The 23,228-nt window shown below is 44.8% G+C and overlaps 1 pseudogene; it reads right to left on the bottom strand.

The window, feature by feature from the left end:
- Positions 1-7,309: 7,309 nt before the first annotated feature.
- LOC115936023 (Y-box-binding protein 2-like) lies at positions 7,310-9,333 on the bottom strand (annotated as a pseudogene).
- Positions 9,334-23,228: the final 13,895 nt, after the last annotated feature.

Below are 23,228 nucleotides of genomic sequence, written 5' to 3'. Positions count from 1 at the left end.
GCCAGGGGCCAGAAACTTGGAAGCCCAGACACTCTGAGCCCCATAAAATTATTCAAACTCAGCTCTAGCCCTGCATAGCCCAGTTGCTGTTTGTCCATTTCTTCCTATGAAAACCACAGCAAAGGCTCTGGCTCACCATTTCCCCGGGGCTCTCTCTGCCTCCTCCCCTCGGTGCTTCCCAGTGGCCCCAAATAGCCCGGTGTGTCTCTTCCTCTTGGGAACTGTGAGTAACAAACCATTGTGTCAAAGGCAATCTTTTTTTTTTTTTTTTTTTTTTTTTGAGACAGGGTCTCACTCTGATGCCCAGGCTGGAGTGCAGTGGTACCATCTCGGCTCACGGCAGCCTCAACCTCCAGGGCTCAGGCGATCCTCCCACCTCAGCCTCCTGAGTAGCTGGGACTAAAGGCACCTGCTATCATGCCCAGCTAACTTTGTGTATTTTTTTGTAGAGACAGGGTTTCGCTGTGTTGCCTAGGATGGTCTTGAACTCCTAGGCTCAAGCAATCCACCCACCGCAGTTCCTCAAAGTGCTGGGATTATAGGCATGAGCCACTGAGCCCGGCTAAAGACAATCTTCTGAGCTGTTGGTCTCACTTTACCCGAATAACAGTGAAACCTATGCTTCAACACCCCCCACCCCCGCAGCACTCCTGCATGGTGGTGAGAGCCGGGGCCAAGGCCCTCCTGGCACCTCCACTGTCACTTTTCCCCTGCAGTCCTTCAAACCATGTCACTCTCTTCTTTGAAACCCTCCCCAACCCCCCAACACACCTAGGATAAAAGGCCAAGACCTGCTCATGGCCCTCGAGGCCCTCCCTGGGTTCTACCCTGCCCTGCTGACCTCTGAGACCTCAGCTGCCCGCACTCACCTCAGCCCTGGCCATGCTGACCTCACTGCCATGCTCAGCACACCAAGCCCTTCCCTGTACTGGCCTGTGACCCTGGGGTGCCCTGCCTGGCACACCCTTCCCTGACCCCTGCCAGGCTGGCGCCTTTGCCTCACTACGGTCCCTTCGCTGGCCCTGGCCAGACCAGCACCTTCGCCTCACTACGGTCCCTTCCCTGACCCTGGCCAGGCCGGCGCCTTCGCCTCACTACGGTCCCTTCCCTGACCCTGGCCAGGCCGGCGCCTTCGCCTCACTACGGTCCCTTCCCTGACCCTGGCCAGGCCGGCGCCTTCGCCTCACTACGGTCCCTTCCCTGACCCTGGCCAGGCCGGCGCCTTCGCCTCACTACGGTGCCTTCCCTGACCACTTACACAAAAAAATACCTCTCCTGCATGGCCAGCCTCCCTGCTTGATTTGCTCACAGCTGTCACCTGAGACTGGACCATCTGTGTGTCTGCTGCTGCTTCAGCAGCCCTCTGCCCATCAGGGACCTCTGCTCCTTGAGGTGGGAACTCTGTTCATGGCTGCAGCCTCAGAGCCTGAATCAGTGACTGCACATAATACTCACTCAACAAACTTAGATGGGGCAAAGGCATGTGTGATGATGCTGTAGAGCAGGCAACCCCCCACCCCTCGGGCATGGGCCAGTAGCAGTCCTGGGCTACACAGCGGGAGGTGAGAAGCAAAGCTTCATCTCTATTTACAGCCGCTCCCCATCGCTCACATTACCACCTGAGCTCCACCTCCTAGTGGTAACGTTGGATTCTCATAGCAGCTCCAACCCTATTGTGAACTGTGCATGTGAGGGAACTAGGAGGCACATTCCTTACGAGAATCTAAGATCTGTTGCTGTCTCCCATCACCCCCAGATGGGACCATCTAGTTGCAGGAAAACAAATTCAGGGCTCCCACTGATTCTACATGATGGTGAGTTGTAGAATTATTTCATTACGTATAGTAATACGTATGTATTAGTATACGTATACTATACGTATACGTATAGTATAGTATAGTATGTATAGTATGTATAGTATAGTATGTATAGTATACGTATGAATGTATACGTATACTATACATTCAGTATAGTAATAATAGAAATGAAGTGCACAATACATGTAATGAGCTTGAATCATCCCAAACCATCCCCCCCGCCAAACTGTGGAAAAACTGTCTTCCATGTAACTGGTCCCTGGTGCCAAAAAGTTGGGGCCTGCTGCTCTGGAGTGTGAAGCAGGGAAAGAGGACCTCACCGTAAGGGCCAGGCTCACTTTCCTAAGGAAGGAACAGGGAGAGCCTAGAAGAATGCAGGCCCTGTGCAAATGTCAGAACCTCCAGCAGAAGAGAGGTCTGCAGGGTGCATGGGGGCTGTGACCCAGATGGCATCAGGAAAGAGGTGGCGTTAAGCTGAGCCCTAAAGACTGGCAGGATCTAGAAAGGTGGGCAGGCATGCCGAGAGGAGGGGCTGGGGTGAGCAGGGGCAGGGAGCAGGGAAGGCCAAAAGAGCAGGGAAGGTCTCAGTGCCTCCGGAAAGGAGCATACGAACATTCTGGGCTTTGGAGTCAGGGAGACCTGGGCTACAATCCTGGCTCTTCCACTGTCCTCTGTGTGACCTTAGGCAGAGGGCTTGATGCTATTGAGCCTCTGTTTTCTTATCTGCAGAATGGGTATGCACTCAGACTCAGGCCCTTATGGCGATAAGGGTTCACGCGTGTAATACCCTCCACATGGCATCTGGACCCTGGAAGTTGGGGCAGGTCACCTCAGCAATGGTCCTCAGGCACGATTGTTGTAGCAGTAGGAGGTGAAGCCACCCAGGTAAGTGGGCACCAGGTCAAAGAGGGTTTGGGTCTCAGGGTAAATGCCTTTGGTTGAACTAGTGGTGTATTGAGCTTCCCACACTGACATTTTCTGAGCAGAGGAATTACTTGGTTAGCGCAGGGATTTAGGTCATTAATTTGGAGCAGGTAGAAGTGCCTGGAAATGGAAAGACTAAGGCTGAGGCTTTTATGGTCCAAATGAGTGATCACGGGGGCTGGGAGTAGGAAGCACGGCTGAAGGGCCATCTCAAAGGCACTGTACCAATGGGATGGCGACATCACTACTGATGGCACCCACAGAGCTGGTGTATATGTATGCTTATGTGTAACTTCCCATTTTACAGAAAAGGAAGCTGGGGCTCAGGGAGGCTAGGTGACTGCTCCAAGGTCACACACTTAGTACTGGACCCAGTGTTGGAACCCACCAAATCTGACCCATCTTGTGCTTGTCACTAACTGAAGGATGTGGCAGGCAATGGAGGCAAGGTCAAAGGCAAAGTCAAGCCCCAAATGGGCAAAGGCAAGGATTAGACTTGGAGCTGGTGTCCAGCCTGAGGGTGGAGGGGTGGGGGGCATTTACTGTAGCAGGGGAAGGCTGGGTCGAGTCAACGTTCTTGCAACATCCGTAATTGCAGCGTTAGCTGGGCAAGTTAGATGGGTGGGGAAGTCCTACTTAACCACATAGACATTTCTTAAACATTTTATTTTTACTTCAAATATGTAAAGTACAGCACTTCTATTTGTCTGCCTTTTGGTATGGAGCCAAAACCTTTTCTCTGAGCATGAGCCCACTGATTGGAGCTCTGGGTCATCTCTGTGGCAGAAACCACAGCGCAGTGAATCAGCACTGATTTCTGGTTTCAGTGTTTCTAAAGGGACATGAGAACTGGAAGGCGCTTGCAAGGCAATCTCGAGGCAGAGTCCTTCATTATTTGTGTGATTATTTTCCCCAAATCATTACCCTCATCTGTGCTGGGACTTTCCAAAGCTTCCAGCCTGGCGTTCAGGGAGCAGCTCCCTTTCTGCATTAATATTTCATCAGCTTCCCTCAGTGGCTCTCCGAGAGTGGCCCAGGGACCACTTGCGACCCTTTCAGGGAATCCAAAGTCCAAACTCTTTTCACGGTCAAACTAAGATGTTGTTTGCCCTTGATGCTCTCATTTTCTCCAGAAGGTACAAATAAAGATTTTCAGAGACCCCAGCCCTGGCCTCTGACAGCCGATGGAATGCGTGCTTGTGTTCCTGTGCTTTGAAAGTCTCTCATCTTTAATTTTGAAGATGGTCAATATCAATCAGTGCAAGCCACTGAAACAAAAGCTGTTTGGGATCTTCAATGATTTTTAAGAGTATAAAGGAATCTTTAAACAGTTTGAGGCTGGGCACGGTGGCTCACACCTTTAATCCCAGCATTTTAGGAGGCCGAGGCAGGAGGATCCCTTGACCCCAGGAGTTTGAGACCAGCCTGGGCAAGATGGTGAGACCCTGTCTCTACAAAGTAGGTAAATAAGTAAGTAAATAAATAAATAAATAAAAATTAGCAGAATGTGGTGGCACACACCTGTGGTCCCAGCTACTTGGGAGGCTGAGGTGGGAGGATCACTTAAGTGCCAAAATTTGAAGCAGCAGTGAGCTGTGATCATGCCACGGCACTCCAGCCTGGGGGACAGAGCAAGACCCCACCTCTAAAAACAAACAAACCCAACTAGTTTGAAAACTTGCTAGCTTATATGATATTTAATTAACCTGTGCCTTCATAATATCAAGAACAGCTGTCATGAAAAAGGCTCGGGGGCAAACACAATTGACTTGTGGTAAATACAAGATCAGCTGGAGGGTGTTTTGCCAAACGGCTGAAAGCCAGGAGAGCTGAGCACGCCCAGGATGTCTAGGGGACATGGACACACCTGTCACCTGCAAGGGCCGGATGAGAGGCCATCCATGGTAAAGGGGATGAAAACGGTCATAACAGGGCCAGCTATGATTGAACACACGGTGAGCGCCACGCCCTGTGCTGGGGCATCTCCTCGTGTCTCATTAGATCCTCACTGCAACCCCAGGAGGAGGTTTTATCTTTATTCTGGTTCCGCCATTATAAAGGTGAGAGAATTGGGGCTCAGTCCCCTCAGCTAGTAAGGAGAAGAGCTGGTCCTTGATCTCAGGTCTGCTGGTCCCCAGAGCTCGAGTCCCAGCTTCAGCTTCTCAACTCTGAGTCTCTGAAAAGGGTTTCCAAGGAGGCGGTGGAACCGTGTGGACCCATTGACTTCGGACATGGTCTGGGGCTGGGAGGCCAGACCGAGCTGCTGCAGGTAGGGAGGGCTGAGGTCAGGGTTGGGTGCCATCTTCAGGTTGTGGAAGCAACAGCAATGCCAGGACAGCAGGGCCTCCTCCTCCGCTGCGACCCACTGTATGCCCAGACTCCCAGAGGCAGAAACTCCGTCCTGGGCTCCACCGCTGCCTTCACTGCATCCCCTCCCTGTCCCACATCCCCCTGCAGGCCAGAGCCGAGCTGAGTGTGCTGCTGGCCCTGGGAGGAGCCCCATGGCTTCGCAGGCGCCGTTGAGCAGATGGGACCGGCTGTGCCCTGGGCCCTTCCACCTCACAGGCTGACGCTTGCTCAGAGCCCAGGAACCTCGAGCCGCCCCAGACACGGCCAATTCTGAGGTCAATACGGGGCCCCGGTGGCCAGGGGCTCCAGCAGGTGAAGGTTCGAGTCACGGTGGAGGAATGGGGCGTGACTGCTCTCTTCCCCAGGGCTGGGCTCCCGGCCCCGGAGGGGCAGCTGGCTCGTGGCCCAGTGGCGAGGGAGACTATTTGCTTACTCCCACCTCCACATGAGATAATCAGGAGGTCTCCTGCCATACTCTGCGCTTTCAGCATAATGGAATTCAGGAAAATTCCTGGGCCGAGCCACCCCGCAATTCTAAAGGCAGAGACCCGGGCAGCCTGCAAGGACCTCGGGATATGGGTACTCTTCCTATCCCCGCTATCTTCCTACTTCTCCTAAGAAACCACTTGCCTCCCGGGACCCCAGGCCTCTGCCTCCTGCCTTTGCCCACGCGGTGACTCCACCAGGAGTGCCCACCCCCACATTGTTCAACCGAGTCCGCCTCTTACCCCACCCCAAGGCCAAGTTCAAGTGCTGCTGCTTCCTCCATGATGGCTGCCTGGATTCCTCCATCCCTATCCCCAGATATGCAGCAGTGGAGCGATGTTCCTGGTGCGGAGGCCGTGGATGTCTGGAGAGAGAACCGAACTGGGGGGCCAGAGAAAGAGCTGGACGATCTTAAGCAAGCGATTTAACCTCTCTGAGCCTCAGTTTCCCCAGCCTCTGAACGGGGTGGGAATACGGAGGATTTCAAGGGGGCCCTTACAGATCTGCCTCTTTATTGCCTTTTGAAAACTCGCCACTTTCCCCAAGCTGCTTGAATTCCTAAGGCGTTTTGCGGAGGAGCTGCGGGAAGGGTGTGGAAGGGGGCGGGTCCGGGAGTGGCAGCCCCGTCCCCACGCCCCTGGGGTTCTGCGGACCAGCTCGAGGGAGACCAGTAGGCGCCAAAAGGCAGCCCTGCGCTGCCCCCTGGTGGCCGATGTGGACACTGCAGCCAGGAAGCCTTTCCCTCCCGGCCTTCCGGAGACAGGCTGCGGGCTGGACACTCCCCTGGCTTCGCGGCTCACCTCTCACCTGGCTAGGGAGCTCCTGACACCAAGGGGGACCCCAGGATGAGGGCGTTGGAGGGTGAAAGGCTGGGTCTCAGCTCAGCCAATCAAGAGCGTAGTTCTGAAGAAGCCCAGTTGCGGGAAAGGAGCGAATGTGGCGGCCCCCAGAGGTGCGCCCACCTGCTCCTCCGTCTGTGGGCTTTTCCCACGGCCCTCTCAGGAGCGCCGCCCAGCAGCTCCGCTGGAAGTGGTAGGTGCGCAGACACCTCCTCCCCACCCTTCTGCCCTCCTAGTCCTTCCACCCTGGGACAGTTGCCCCTTCCCAACCCTCTCTCCTGAACCCTTACAAAACCTTGTCCTGAGCCAGCTATACTTTGGCCTCAAGCCCCCTCCTAGGACTGTGGACGGTTGAGGAGGGCCTCGGAAGGAGCCACCACTATCCCCAGGGAGGCCTTGGAAGTGGGCGTGATAGTGATGGGGAGTTCCTGGAGCAGGATCAGGGGCCTGTCTGCAAACACACCAGGGTCCTATCCTTTTTCACCATTGCCTGCCTCTGCCTTCTCCACTTCTCCCCAGCATTCTGTCTTCCCTGGCCTCTCCCGTCTCCTCTCTGCCTCTGTTCTCTCCTTAAGGCTTGCGTCTATGTCCTCGTAGTCCTATGCAGGCAGGCTCTGCTTATCCCTGTTCCCTGAACCATTCTATTCCTAGATGGAACAGGATGGAACAGGTCCAGGGGCCGCTGGGCTCCGACACCCCTGGCCCTATTCCCAGGGCCTCCCTGTGTTATCTGAGCACCTTCCCAGCCTTAGTTCAACACGCTGAGGTCTGGGATTTCCATCTTGGACCCAGGTGCTCATCCTGCTTGGCCCTGACCTTCCCCTCCCCTGTCCACTTTGCCTTTGAGTCCTTTCTGCTCTCTCGTCTCCTTTACTTGCTTTCTCTCTCCTCCTCTCCATTTGCTCTCGCCCCTCCGGCAGTGAAGGAGATTTACTGGGCTGGGCTAGGGCTGGGGTTGGGGTTCCAAGGGACAGAGGGTCTGGATAATAAGCCGCTACTGTGCAGGCTTAGGAGTGTCCGCAGTCTCAATGAAAAGCCGAGATAACGCAGATAAATCCACATGCCCTGCTCTGCCTAAAAGACACACTTAGAAGATCCAATCTGTGACCCTTGGCTGCACTTTTTTTTTTTAATTTTACTTTAAGTTCTGGGATACATGTGCAGAACATGAAGGTTTGTTACATAGGTATACATGTGCCATGGTGGTTTGCTGCACCTATCAAACTGGTATCTAGGTTTTCAGCTCTGCATGCATTAGGTATTTGTACTAATGCTGTCCCTCCCCTAGACCCCACCCTCCAATAGGTCCCGGTGTGTGATGTTCCCCTCCCTGTGTCCATGTGTTCTCATTGTTCAACTCCCACTTATGAGTGAGAACATGCTGTGTTTGGTTTTCTGTTCCTGTGTTAGTTTGCTGAGAATGGTGGCTTCCAGTTTCATCCATGTCCCTGCAAAGGACATGAACTCATCCTTTTTTATGGCCACATAGAATTCTATGGTGTATATGTGCCACATTTTCTTTATCCAGTCTATCATTGATGGGCATTTGGGTTGGTTCCAAGTCTTTGCTATTGTAAATAGTGCTGCAGTAAACATACGTGTGCGTACATCTTTATAGTAGAATGATTTATAATCCTTTGGGTATATACCCAGTAATAGGATTGCTGGGTCAAATGGTATTTCTGGTTCTAGATCCTTGAGGAATCACCACACTATCTTCCACAATGGTTGAACTAATTTACACTATCACCAACAGTGTAAAAGCGTTCCTATTTCTCCACAGCCTCGCCAGCATCTGTTATTTCCTTACTTTTTAATGATTGCCATTCTAACTGGCGTGAGATGGTATCTCATTGTGGTTTTGATTTGCATTTCTCTAATGATCAGTGATAATGAGCTTTTTTTCATATGTTTGTTGGCTGCACAAATGTCTTCATTCTTTTTTATTATTTATTATTTTTAATTTTTTAAAAAAATAATTTCCTTGGCTGGGCTTGGTATCACTGTCCCCACCTTCCATGGTAGGCTGCTGGGGTGGCCTGGGGTGTAAGGGCCTTAGGTACCTGGGCCGGAATCTGGGCGGGGGGACCCACTCATCTCCCTGCTGTTGGTGCCCCTCCAATGGGGCTGTCTGTTTGGTTCTACCCCATCAGTGCCCTCTATAGGCTTCTGCTGGTTGGGGGGCCGGGGGCCTCGCACAAACCGCCGCAGGTAGAAGGGTGGGGGGTGCCATCGTCTGGGCCGCTGCCCAGAGTCTTCGGGCCCGCTCCCCTTCGCCGCCAGGTTCTGTCCCCCGAGAGGGGATCTCTGCCACCATGGGTGGTGGGGCAACTGAGGGAGGCTGGGGATGAATCAGCGGAACCTACGTCGGTTGGGGGCATAAGGGTGCCCTTCATGGGCACCCCCGCCCTGGGCCCAGTTACATTAGTGGCTTCTGCGCCCTTCTCTCCTTCCACGACATCAAATTCCACAGCCTCCCCATCTCTAACGCTGCGCAGAAACTTCCTGGGGTTGTTTCTTTTAACAGCTGTCTAGTGAACAAAGACATCTTCCTTGGCGTCATTCCTGTTGGTGAATCCGTAACCGCTCCGGACGTTGAACCGTTTGGCAGTGCCCAGGACTCGGGTTACCAGCACCGGCTTGTCCGCGTGACTCCGGGCGGGGGTTACCGAGGCCGCCGTCGCCGGGTTGCCAGGGGTGCGGGGGCCCGGCGCCGAGGGGGTCCCAGCAGCGGGGGGTCCAAGGCGGCTCCGTCCCCGCCGCAGCCGCCCGCCCCGCCGCCTGCTTTCTGCGGCTCCCCTGCGGGCACCGGTACCACCACCGCTACCACCCCTGCCACCGTCGCGGGCACCGTCGCCGCGGGGACCGCTGTCGCCACCGCTGCCGCCTCCACCTCTCTCATCCCGCCGGGTCCAGTACCGGCCCCCGCCGCCACCGCCTCCTCCGCCGCCGCCGCCACCGCCCCGGCCCCTCCCCCCGGCTGGCGAACCCGCTGCCCTGCGCGATCCTCGCGCCCCGAGCCTCGCCCGCACGCCCAATGTCTTCATTCTTAATTGCTGCACTTCTTTTTTTTTTGAGATGGAGTCTCGCTCTGTCGCCCAGGCTGGAGTGAAATGGCTGATCTCGGCACACTACAACTTCCACCTCTCGGATTCAAGTGATTCTCCTGCCTCAGCCTCCCAAGTAGCTGGGATTACAGGCGTGTGCCACAACGCCCGGCTAATTTTTGTATTTTTAGTAGGACGAAGTTTCCCCATGTTGGTCAAGCTGGTCTCAAACTCCTGACCTCAAGTGATCCTCCCGTCTTGGCCTCCCGAAGTGCTGAGATTACAGGCATGAGCCATCATGCCCGGCCTGCACTTCTTAATCGCTCCCTTTCCCCAGTCCCTCAAGCCCATGCTTGTTCACGTATCACAGCCCCTCACCAACCAGTGGCTATGCCTCTTGGAACACGGGGCCCTCTCAGCCCATGCACCAGAAGAGGGAACTACCATTGCCTTAGCTGAGAAGCGACCCACTTAAGTCCACTCACATTTCAGTTGCCAGAGCTCGATCTGTGTCCCCATCCAGCTGTGAGACGGCCAGTCTGCCTTGGCCTGGATGGAGAGATGCTGTCAGGAACTTGCGCTGTCTTGCATGTCACTGAGGACTCCTATGAGACTCTGCAAGGACAAAAACCGTATGATCGTCTCAATCAACGTCAACAAAAGGATTTGACTAAAGGTAACATCCCTTCATGATGAAAATCATCAACAAATTAGGTATGAAAAGGAACATATCTCAACACAATAAAGGACATATATGACAAACCCACAGCTAATATCATATTGAATAAAAAAAAGTTGAAAGCTTTTCCTCTAAAATCTGGAATAAGACAAGGATGCCCACTTTCACCACTTGTATTCAACATAGTACTGGAAGTCCCTGCCACAGCAATTAGGTAAGAGAAAGAAATAGAGAGCATCCAAATTGGAAAGAAAGAAGTCAAATTTTCTCTGTCTGCTGATGACGTGATCTTCTAAAGGCTCCACCAAAAAAAATGTTAGAATTAATAAGTTCATTAAAGTTCATGGTACAAAATCAATATACAGAAATTAGTACTGTTTCCATACACCAATAGCAAACTATCTGAAAAAGAAATCAAGAAAGTAATCCCTGGGCTGGGCGTGGTGGCTCACGCTTATAATCCCAGCACTTTGGGAGGCTGAGGCAGGAGGATTGCCTGAGGTCAGGAGTTTAAGATCAGCCTGGCCACATGGTGAAACCCCTTTTGCATCTACTAGAAATACAAAAACTAGCTGGGCGTGGTGGTGCACACCTGTAATCCCAGCTACTTGGGGGTGCTGAGGCAAGAGACTTGCTTGAATGCGGGAGGCAGAGGTTGCAGCGAGGCGAGATAGTGCCTCTCCCCTCCAGCCTGGGCAATAGAGTGAGACTGTGTCTCAAAAACAACAACTACAACAACAAACCAAGAATACATTGAATCAAAGTGGTGAAAGATTTCTACAATGAAAATATAAAATATCAATGAAATGAACTGAAGAGGACACAAATAAATGGAAAGGTATTTTATGTTCATGGGTTAGAAGAATTAATATTGTTAAAATGTTCATACTGCACAAAGTGATCTAGAATTTCAATGCAATCCCGATCAAAAAAATTAACATTCTTCACAAAAATAGAAAAAACAATCCTAAAATATGTACCAAACCATAAAAAAACCCAAATAACCAAAGCAATCTTAAGCAAAAAGAACAAAGCTGGAGGCATTAAACTACCTAACTTCAAGATATACTACAAAGCTATAGTAACCAAAACAACATGATATTAGCATAAAAACAAGACATATAGACTAATGTGAGAGAATGGAGAACCCAGAAATAAATGCATGCAGTTATAGCCAACTGATTTTTTTTGACAAAAGTGTCAAGAACACACACTGGGAGAAAGGACAGCCTCTTTAGTAAATGGTGCTGAAAAACTAGATATTGACATTCAGAAGAATAAAACTCTACCACTTTATTTCACCATATTAAAAAATATCAACTCAAAATGGATTGAAGAGTTAAATGTAAGACCTGAAACTGTAAAACTACTAGAAGAAAACATAGGGGAAATGTTTTAGGACATAGGCCTGGGCAAGGATTTTTTGTTGACTATGCTCAAAAGCATAGGCAACAAAAGCAAAAATAGACAAATGGTATTATAGCAAACTAAAAAGCATTTGTACAACAAAGGAAACAATCAACAGAGTGAAGAGACAATCTGCAGAATAGGAGAAAATATTTGCAAACTATGCATCTGACAAGCGGCTGATATCCAGAATACATAAAGAACTCAAACAACTCAATAGCAAAAAACTAAATAATTGAATTTTAAAATGGGCAAAAGATCTGAACAGATATTTATCTAAAGAATACATAAACATTGCCAACAGGAGTGTAAAAAAATGCTCAACATCACTAATCATGAGGGAAATGCAAATAAAAACCATAATGAGATATTACCTCACCCCAAGTAGAATGGTTATTACCAAAAAGACAAAAAACAAAACAAATACTGGCAAAGATGTGAAGAAATGGGAACCCTTATGTAATAGTCTGTTCTCACGTGGCTAATAAAGACATACCTGAGACTGAGTAATTTATGAAGGAAAGAGGTTTAATTGACTCACAGTTCCACATGGCTGCAGGGGCCCCACAATCACAGTGAAAGGTAAAAGGGAAGCAAGACATGTCTTACATGGCAGCAGGCATGAAGGCTTGTGCAGGGGAACTGCCCTTTTATACAATCATCAGATCTCATGAGACTTATTCACTATCATGAGAATAGCATGGGAAAAACCCACTCTCAAGATTCAATTACCTCCCACTGGGCCCCTCCCATGAAACATGGGCATTATTACAATTCAATATGAGACTTGGTTGGGGACACAGAGCCAAACCATATCACCTTATATACTGCTGGTGAGGAATGTAAACTAGCACAGCTGTTATGGAAAACAGTATGGAGGTTCCTCAAAAAATTAAAAATAGAACTACCATATGATCCAGCAATCCCACTGCTGGGTATACTGTATATATCTAAAGGAAATGAAGCCAGTATGTCAAAGAGACACCTGCACCTCCATGTTTATTGCAACACCATTCATAATAGTGAAGATATGGAAGCAACCAAAGTGTCCATTAGTGAATGAATGGATAAAGAAAATGAGGTACGCATACACAATGGAATTGTATTCAGCCATAAAAAGAATCGAGTCTTGTTATTTTCTGCAAGATGGATGAACCTGTAGGACATTATATTAAGTGAAATAAGCCAAGCTCAGAGGTATAAATACCACATGATCTCGCTCATTTGTGGAATCTGAAAAAGCTGATCTCATAGAAGTGCAGAGTAGAATAGAAGTTACCAGAGGGTGGAGAAGCTTAGGGGAAGGAGAGGATGAGAAGAGATTGGTCAATGGGTACAAAATTACAGGTAGATAGAAGAAATAAGTTACGGTATTCTATTGCACAGTAGGGTGACTATAGTTAACAATACAAGGGGACTTCAAAAAGTTAGGAAAACATGGAATTAAAAGATAAAAATTTAAAGCATAAATTTTATTTCTCAACATAAGCTCCATCAACTTCAAGACATTTTTCTAAGAGATGTGATATGGTTTGGATTTGTGTCCCCACCCAAATTTCATGTTCAACTGTAATCCCTAGTGTTGGAGGTGGGGCCTGGTGGGAGGTGATTGGGTTACGGGGGCACATTTCTCATGAATGTTTTAGCACTACCCCTTGATGCTGTCCTCATGATAGTGAGTTCTTGTGACATCTGGTTGTTTAAAAGTGTGTAGCACCTCCTGCCCGCCCCCACCGTCCCTCCTGCTTTTGCCATGTAAGACACCTCTCACTTTGCCTTCTGCCATGAGTAAAACTTCCCAAGGCCTTCCCAGAAGCAGATGCCCCCATGGTTCCTGTACAGCCTGCCAATTAAACCTCTTTTCTAATAAATAGCAGTGTGACAATGGACTAATACACGATGATACCAGCCATTTAGTCCGTTCCTGAAGAACTGAGGGTCCTGGGAATTTAACTATGTCAACGTAGTCTTTTTTACATTATTAACTAAAGGAAAATGGGTGCCATTTAAAGATTTTTTAAGATTAAGGCCGGGTGCAGTGGCTCATGCCTGTAATCCCAGCACTTTGGGAGGCCAAGGTGGGCAGATCAGGAGTTGGGGACCAGCCTGGCCAACATGGCAAAAGCTCGTCTCTACCAAAAATACAAAAATTAGCTGGGTGTGGTGGTGCACACCTGTAATCCCAGCTACTTGGGAGGTTGAGGCACGAGAATCGCTTGAACCCAGGAGGCAGAGGTTGCAGTGAGCTGAGATCATGCCACTGCACTCCAGCCTGAGTGACAGAGCAAGACTCTTGTCTCAAAAAATAAATGAATAAATGAAATAAAAAATACATTTTTTTTTAAGATTAAGAAACAAAAAGAAGGCAGAAGAAGCCACATCAGGACTGTAAGGTGCATGCCTAATGATTTCTCATTGAAACTCTCATAAAAGCCCTTGTTTGACAAGAGGAATGAGCAGGAACATTCTTGTGGTGGAGGAGTCTGGTGAAGATTGCCTGGGAGATTTTCTCTTAAAGCTTTGGCTAACTTTTTGAAAACACTCTCATAATAAGCAGATGTTATCATTCTTTAGTTCTCCAGAAAGTCAACAAACCAAATGCCTTGAGCATCCCCAAACATGTTGCTATGACCTTTGCCCTTGACTAGTCTGTTTTGCTTTGACAGGACTCCTTTGTAGCCATTGCTTTGATTGTGCCTGGTGTTCAGGATCATGCTAGTGAGGCCATGCTTCGTTTTCTGTTATAATTCTTTGAAGAACTGCTTCAGGATATTGATTCTACTGTTTGAAATTTTCATTGAAAGTTCTGCTCTTCTGTGAAGTTAACTTGGGTAAAACTGCCCTTATCTCATTTATAAAATTAATCAGGGGCTGGGCACAGTGGCTTATGCCCATAATCCCAGCACTTTGGGAGAATCGCTTGAGCCCAGGAGTTTGAGACCAGCCTGAGCAGCATGGTGAGACCCTGTCTCTATAAAAAGTAGAAACAATTAGCCAGGTGTAGTGGTGCATGCCTGTGGTCCCAGCTACTCAGGAGGCTGAGGCAGGAGAATTGCTTGAGCTCAGGAGGTCGAGGCTGCAGTGAACTGTTAATACTGTTACACTCCAGCTTGGGCAACAGAATGAGATGCTGTCTCCCAAAATGAAAGAAAATGAAAATTAGGGAAGAAGGGAGAGGGAGAAATAAAAATAAACCAAGCTGGCAGCACGTTCAGCATTAATCATGAAGTCAGCTTATTCTCCGACCTGCTTCCTCACAGTTGTTTGTTTGGTGCCTATTGTCCTGGAATGATGTAGACCCTGTTAGAAGATTATAGTTCTCCTTAACTGCTCTATAGATAACAACTTAACGAGTATAAAATGTTAAGTTTTCCCTTTGAGATATACTTTCAGGTCCTGCATACTGATGAATTATTGACTTGGCTAGTCTGAAGGACCCCACTGATGCCAGCTGGTCTGAAGGACCCCATAAGAAGCTAACTCACGAAAGCATGAGTTTCCACATCTTGATGATATCATCCCCCTTACCCCAACCAATCAACACCCCTAATTCTCCAGCCCCTCATCCTCCATAATCCCCTTAAAAACCCAATCCTAGAACTCCTTAGGGAGAGGAATTTGAAGGTCTCCTCCCATTTCCTTGCTCAGCACTCTGCAATCAATTAATCCTTTCTCTGCTGCAACCCCTACTGTCCCAGTGTAATGGGTCTGTTACTGCACAGGGGGCCATGGGCACAATGGGCTTGGCACCCATTGAGTGGAACATTTGTTCAGTTATAATTTTACAGTCAGAATTATATATGCTGAATCAACTGAGATATCTATGGTCTTGCCTATTTTTTCTTCTGTTAATTGTCAGTCCTCTTCAGTTAGGGCACAAAGAAGCTTAATTTTTTCCTCGAAAATTGATGTGGATGATCTGCTGCTGTTGGCCAAACTTCTGCATGTTCCCATCTCTTTGAGTTATCCTTGTGTAAACTGCTGATCTCACTGGGGCATTGTTCTAATAAGCTTTTTGAAAAGCATCAATGATTTCATCATTTGTCCATCCAAGCTTCACCATAAATTTCGTGTTTGTTCTTGCTTCAATTTTAGCAGAATTCATGTTGCTCTGATGGGGCATTGATACGGTTTCGATCTGGGTCCCCACCCAAATCTCATGTTGAATTGTAATGTTCAGTGTTGGAGGTGGGGCCTGGTGGGAGGTGACTGGATCATGGAGATGTTTCTCAAGAATGGTTTAGTACCATCCCCTTGGTGCTGTTCTCATAATAGCGAGTACATGAGTTCTCACAAGATCTGGTTGTTTAAGTGTGTAGCACTTACCCCCTTCCTCTTTCTTGCTACTGCTTTTGCCATGTGACATGCAAGTTTCCACTTTACCTTCTGCCATAATTGTAAGCTTCCAGAGGCCTCCCAGAAGCAGACTCCAGTACTATGCTTCTTGTACAGCCTGCAGAACCGGGAGCCAATTAAATCTCTTTACTTAATAAATTACCCAGTCTCAGGTTTTTTTTATAGCAATGTGAGAACAGCCTAATACAGGCTGTTTTTAAGTCCATGTCTTACCCTTCTTAGTTCCTCAAACTAGATCCTGCTCAGGCCCCTATTATAATAAGTTAGTATGTGTTTATTTCTGTGCAAAAATTTTTGCAATCCATGCATAGTTTTTTTCATAATATGCACTTTCCATGAACTTCTTGAAGAACCCTCACATTGTATCATATATTTCAAAATAATTAGAAGAGAGGATTTTGAAGGTTCTCATCACAAGGAAATGATAAATGTTTGAGGTGACGGATATGCTTAATACCATTATTTTATCATTACAGAATGCATACATGTATTAAAACATGACACTTTACTTCATAAATAGGTACAATTATTGTGTTTCAATTAAAAATAAAATATAACAACAACAAAATGAACTACTAGATTCTAGGTTGGTCCTCATTCATTATTCCTCATAATCTTAATCTTTTCAGATTTTCTCTTAATCTTAATTCCTTTTAATCGTTTTCAGATTTTCTTTTTCTTTTTTTTTTTTTTTTTGAGATGGAGTCTCGCTGTGATGCCTAGGCTGAAGCGCAGTGCCGCAATCTCAGCTCACTGCAAACTTCCGCCTCCCAGGTTCACACCATTCTCCTGCCTCGGTCTCCCAAGTAGCTGGGACTACAGGTGCTTGCCACCAGGCCCAGCTAATTTTTTTGTATTTTTTTAGTAGAGACAGGGTTTCACCATGTAAGCCAGGATGGTCTCAATCTCCTGAACTCGTGATCCGCCCTCCTCAGCCTCCCAAAGTGCTGGGATTACAGGCGTGAGCCACTGCACCCGGCTTCTTTTTTTTTTCCAACTTTTGTTTTAGTTTCAGAGGTATATGTGCAGGTTGATTCTAGGGATAAATTGCATGTTGTGGGGATTTGGCGTACGTATTACTTCATCACCCAGGTAATAGGCATAGTACCTGATAGGTAGTTTTTCGGTCCTCACCCTTCTCTCATTCCTCACCCTCAAGTCGGCCTCTAGTGTCTATTGTTCACTTCTTTGTGTCCATGTATACTCAATGTTTAGCTTCCACTTACAAGTGAGAACACATGATGTTTGGTGTTTTGTTCCTGCATTAATGTGCCTAGGATAATTGCCTCCAGCTCCATCCATGTTCCTGCAAAGAACAGATCTTGTTCTTTTTAATGGCTGTGTAGTATTCCATGGTGTATATGTACCACATTTTCTTTATTCAGTCTACAATTGATGGGCATTTAGGTTGATTTCTTGTCTTTGCTATTGTGAATAGTGCTGCAATGAACACATGTTTGCATGTGTCTTTATAGTAGAGTGATTTATATTCCTTTGAGTATAAACCCAATAATGGGATGGCTGGGTCAAATGGTAGTTCTGTTTTAAGTTCTTTGAGAAATCACCAAACTGCTTTTCTACAGTGGTTGAACTAATTTGCATTCTCACTAGCAGTGTATAAGTTTTCTCTTTTCTCTACAGCCTTGCCAGCATCTGTTATTTTTGGATTTTTTAGTAATAGCCATTCTGACTGGTTTGAGATGGTCATTTCATTGTGGTTTTGATTTGCATGTCTCTAATGATTAGTGATGTTGAATATTTTTTCGTATGCTTGTTGATTGCATATATGTCTTCTTTTGAAAAGCATCTATTCATGTCCTTTGCCAACTTTTTAATCGGGTTGCTTGTTTTTTGCTTGTTAGTTCTTTTAAGTTCCTTATAGTGTCTGGATATTAGACCTTTGTCAGATGCATAGTTTGCAAATATTTTCTCCCATTCTGTGGGTTGTCTATTTACTCGGTTTTACAGTTTCTTTTGCTGTGCAGAAGCTCTTTAGTTGAATTAGGTCCTATTTGTCCATTTCAATTTTTGTTGCAATTGCTTTTGGCATTTTTGTCATAAAATCTTTGTCAGGGCCTATCTCTAGAGTGGTATTTCCTAGGTTTTCTTCAAGGCTTTTTATAGTTTTAGGTTTTACATTTACATTTTTAATTTTGAGTTGATTTTTGTATATAGTGTAAAAAAGGGGTCCAGTTTCAATCTTCTGCATATGGATAGCCACTTATCCCAGCACCATTTGTGGAACAAAGAGTCCTTTCCCCATTGCTTTTTTGTTGTTGCTGATTTTGTCCAAGATCAGATGGCTGTAGCTCTAAGGCTTTATTTCTGGGGTCTCTATTTGTTCCATCAGTCTGTGTGTCTATTTTGTACCAATACCATGCTGCTGTGGTTACTGTAGACTTGTAGTATAGTTTGAAGTTGGGTAATGTGATGTTTCCAGCTTTGTTCTTTTTGCTTAGGACTGTGTTGTCTATTTGGGCTCTTTCTTTCGTTCCATATAAGTTTTAGAATAGTTTTTACTAAGTCTGTGAAGAATGTCATTGGTAGTTTGATAGGAATAGCATTAAATCTGTAAATTATTTTGGGCAATATTGCCATTTTAACAATATTGATTCTTCCTATCCATGGACATGAATGTTTTTTCATTTCTTTGTGTCATCTTTGATTTCTTTCAGTAGGTTTTGTAATTCTGGTTGTAGAGATCTTTCACCTACCTGGTTAGCTGTATTCCTAGGTATTTCATTCCTTTTGTGGCTATTGTGAATGGGATTGTGTTCTTGATTTGGCACTCAACTTGGATGATATTGATGTACAGAAATGCTGCTAATTTTTGTACATTGGTTTTGTATCTGGAAACTTGGCTAAAGTTGTTTATCAGGTCTAGGAGCTTTTGGGCAGAGGCTGGGGTTTTCTAGGTATAAAATCATATTGTCTGCCAACAGAAAGTTTGACTTCCTCCATGGATGCTTTTTATTTCTTTCTCTTTCCTGACTGCTCTGGCTAGGACTTCTTGTACTATGTTGAAAAGGAGTGGTAAGAGTGGGCATCTTTGCCTTGTTCTGGTTCTCAAAGGGAATGCTTCCAGCTTTTGCCCATTCAGTATGATGTTGGCTGTGGGTCTGTCGAAAATGGCTCTTATTATTTTGAAATATGTTCCTTCAATGCCTACTTTGTTGAGGGTGTTTAACAGGAAGGGATGCTGAATTTTATTAAAAGCCTTTTCTGCATTTATTGAGATTACCGTGTGGTTTTTGCCTTTAGTTCAGTTTATGTGATGAATACATCTATTGATTTGTGTGTGTTGACCCAACTTTTTATGCCAGGGAAAGCCTACTTGATTGTTATGGATTGGCTTTTTGATGGGCTTTGGATTTGGTTTGCTAGTATTTTGTTGATGATTTTTGCATCTATGTTCAAGGATATTGTCCTGAAGTCTTTTTTGTTGTTGTTGGGTCTTTGCCAGGTTTTGGTACTGGAATGATGCTGGCCTCACAGAATGAGTTAGGAAGGAGTCCCTCTTCCTTAATTTTTTGGAATAGTTTCAGTAGGAATGGTACCAGCTCTTCTTTGTATGTCTGGTAGAATTAGGCTGTGAATCCATCTAGTCCTGGGCTTTTCTGGTTGGCAGGATATTTATTACTCATTCAATTTCAGAACTCATTTTTGGTCTGTTTGAAGTTTGAATTTCTTCCTGGTTCAGTCTTCGGAAGTTGCATGTTTTCAGGAATTTATTCATTTCTTCTAGGTTTTCTAGTTTGTGTGCATAGGGATGTTCATAATAGTCTCTGATGGTTTTTTATATCTCTGTGAGGTCAGTGATAATGTCCACTTTGTCATTTCTAATTGTGTTTATTTGGATCTTCTCTCTTTTTTTCATTAGTTTAGCTAGTAGCCTGTCTATCTTACATATTTTTTCAAAGAACAAACTTATGGCTTGTTGATCTTTTGTATGGTTTTTCATGTTTCAATTTCACTCAGTTAGCTCTTTTTCAGATTTTATACCTCTTCATATCTGCATTGTATTCTGTGAAATTCTCTTACATTTATCTCCCAGTTCACCAAATCTTCCTACTTGTCTAAACCATCAATTCTGCTATTTAAACTATTAAGTTTTTAAATGACTTTTGGGGTTCATTTTCAGTCTGATAACTACAATTTGGCTCATGTTCAGGTCAGGCTGTTATTATTTTTTAAATAGAAGCTTATTTTTTCAACATGATTTTTATCCCTTTTTTATGTGTTTAATCATTTAAAATGTATTTGGTATATAATTTGATTTGGGCTATTCTGTCATCACAAGTGTCTGGGGGATCTAATTATGCTGTTGATTGTATCTGCTGACTTCCCTTATTGTGAATTGTTTCTTTGTGTAGTTTGTGATTTTAAAAAAATCACTGGAAGTTTTCTTCAGCTAGTGTTGCCATTGTTTTCCCCTGTGGGAGTCTCATGTGGCCTGGCATTGAAGATGTCTTTAGAAAAGGAGTTCTCTTTGCTTTAGTTTTGGAGCCAAGGGATCACTCTTCTGAAATTAATTATATATATATAAATATATTGTATATACTATAATTATATTTTATAAATATATCATATATACATAATTATATTTTATAAAAATATCTATTTATATAATTATAATTAATTATATTTTATTTATAATTTTATATATATTTGGTTTGGGATTTCCTTACTTTGTGGGAAGTATAAATTAAAACTTTACATCTGATTGGGATGGAATGAGTTTGGAGTTTCCATTTCCAGTGGGATATTTTTCCCCTTTGCTTTTTCTGTGCAGTCAAGCTTGGTTTTGGAGATTTTGCTTGAGTTTTTCTAGTTCCTCTTGTAAGAAGGGGGCAGTCTTCCAGGGTCTCAACTCTACTCAGAATTCTTAGTTCACCTCTGCCTCATGCAGGTCAAAGTCATATTCCGTTTCTCCTAATCAGCATCAAAACCCAGCTGTGAGCCCTTAGGACATGTGTTCACATTTGATGCTTCCCTGGGCTCCTGGTGTGTTGGCTCATGGATTACCCGCTGGCTGTAGTTTCTATTTTATTTCTGTTCAAGAAGTGTCTTTTTTCCTTCCTTCAAGTTTTCCTATGAATTAAAAAGACATTGACACATATTTGGAGGCAGAGATTGCTAGCATAGCAGAAAAGGAGATTTCCTAATTAACTTTTTGTTATTAATTTCTAGATTAATTTCACAGTGGTCAGAGGGTTAATTTCACAGTTGTCAGAGTGATTCAAATCCCTTGAAATCTGTTGAGAATTGTTTTATGACCCAGCATATGACTGATTTTATTAAATGTTATGTGTGCACTTAAAAAGAATGCGTATTCTGTCATTGTAGGATACAGTGTTAATTAGGTCAGGCTAATTGTGCTATTACTGATTTTCTATTTGCATTTCTATCATATATTGAGAGGAGTGTGCTTGTGCCTCTGAATATTATTGTGAATTTGTCTCTTTTTCTTTTTTAGTTCTGTCTGTTTTTGCTTTATGAGTGGATCGATCCTTTTATCATTGCAAAGCAACTGCTTTATGTCTAGCAATGCTTCTTACCTTCCAGTCTACTTTTCTGATATTAGAATAATGATACCAGCTTTCTTTTGTTTAGTGTTTATCTGGCATAGCTTTTTTCAACTTTTACTTTCATCCTTTTTTGCTTTTGAGGTGGGTCTCCTGTAACCAGTATATACTTGAGTTACTAAAATCAGATCTGACTATTTTGGTCTTACTTGAAGTATTTAGTCAATTTATATTTGACATAATTATTAATATATTAGAATTTATAGTTACCATTTTACTTTTTGTGTTGTACCCATTTTATGTTGCTTTTCCATGTCTTTGGTTTTTTTTTTACTTTCTTTTGGATGAATAGTTTTATTATTCTATTTTCCCTATATAAACTTGGTACTTAAGTATTTTAGTAACTACTGTAAATGTTGCAACATGTATCCTTGATTTAATATTGTCTAATATAATTTAGGAATTTTATTTCTTTTACACAATGTTGAGACCTTAGAATACTTTATTGCTCCCATTCTTTTCCTTTACTCTTGTCAATATATATTTTAAATCCCACTAGACATCATTTTTGATGTTTTGTATGGTTAATATTTATTTATATTTACATATATACTCTTTCTGTAGCTTTCAATTTCTTCATGCATTTCAGTTTTTAAATCTGGGTTCTTTTCCTTTGTCTGAAGAATTTCTATTGGCATTTCTTTTACACTGGGTTTTTCTGTTTTGGTGTCTTTAAATAATATTTTCCCTTCATTTTTGAAGGATGTTTTGGAAATTGCCTTTGCAAAAATTAGAACAGTGAGAAAATTATGATAGTGAAAGATCTAATCAACTCCATCTTGCTTTTAACCTCCAAACTGCCCTTGGCCATTCCTGAGCATGGGCCAGACTAACTTTGGGAGACTAAAACAAAATAGCTCTTCCCAAAACTAAGCCACCTTTGCAAAACTAATGAAAGGCAACCAGGTTAGGAAGATGAGAGGGACCTGAATTCTGCTAAGATGTAGGCATAGTTAAATGATTACCAGCCATTATTCTGGAAGTCACAAGATTTGCAACTTCTTCAATGACTCCTGTAAAGAGCATCACTATTGTAGAACCTCAGATTGCCCTTTTAAGATGTCTTTTCAGACTTTTGCATTTCTGATGACTAGATGACTCCAACTGGATCAGCAACTCCTCTCTGGCTCCCACCCAGAAGTGAACTCAGCACATGAGGACCACTTACCACACCACTATGATTGCATCACTAACTCATCAGCAGCACTCATTCCCTATCCCCCTGCTCACCAAACTATCTTTACAAAACCCTAGCCTCCAATTTTTGGAGAGGCTAATTTGAATAGTAATAAAACTACAGTCCCTGTTTAGCTGGCTCTACATGTATTGAACTCTTTCTCTATTGCAATTCCCCATCTTGATACATTGGCTGTATCTGTGTGGGCAGTGGGCAAGATTAAACTTGAGTGGGCAAGATTAAACACTTTCAATGAATATAGAATTTCAGGTTAGTTTTACTACCTTCCAGCTCTTTAAACATATCATTTCTGAAAAGCCAGTCTTTAGTCTTATTGTTGCTCCATTGAAGGTAATCTGTCGTTCCTCTCCTGCTGTGTTCACAATTTCCTTTTTTATCTTTGTTTTTCAGCTATACTAAAGTAAAATTTATTTTATATATACTTTGCTTAGAGTATGTAAAGATTTTAAATTTGTGGACTAATGTCTTTCCTCAGTTTTGGAAAATTGTCAGGTATTAGTTCTTCAAATATTTCCTTATCCCATTATCTCTTTCCTCTCTA

This window comes from Gorilla gorilla, chromosome 8 (genome assembly GCF_029281585.2).
Source record: "Gorilla gorilla gorilla isolate KB3781 chromosome 8, NHGRI_mGorGor1-v2.1_pri, whole genome shotgun sequence".
Lineage (NCBI taxonomy): Eukaryota > Metazoa > Chordata > Mammalia > Primates > Hominidae > Gorilla > Gorilla gorilla.
This window is presented reverse-complemented; position numbering and strand designations above follow the sequence as displayed.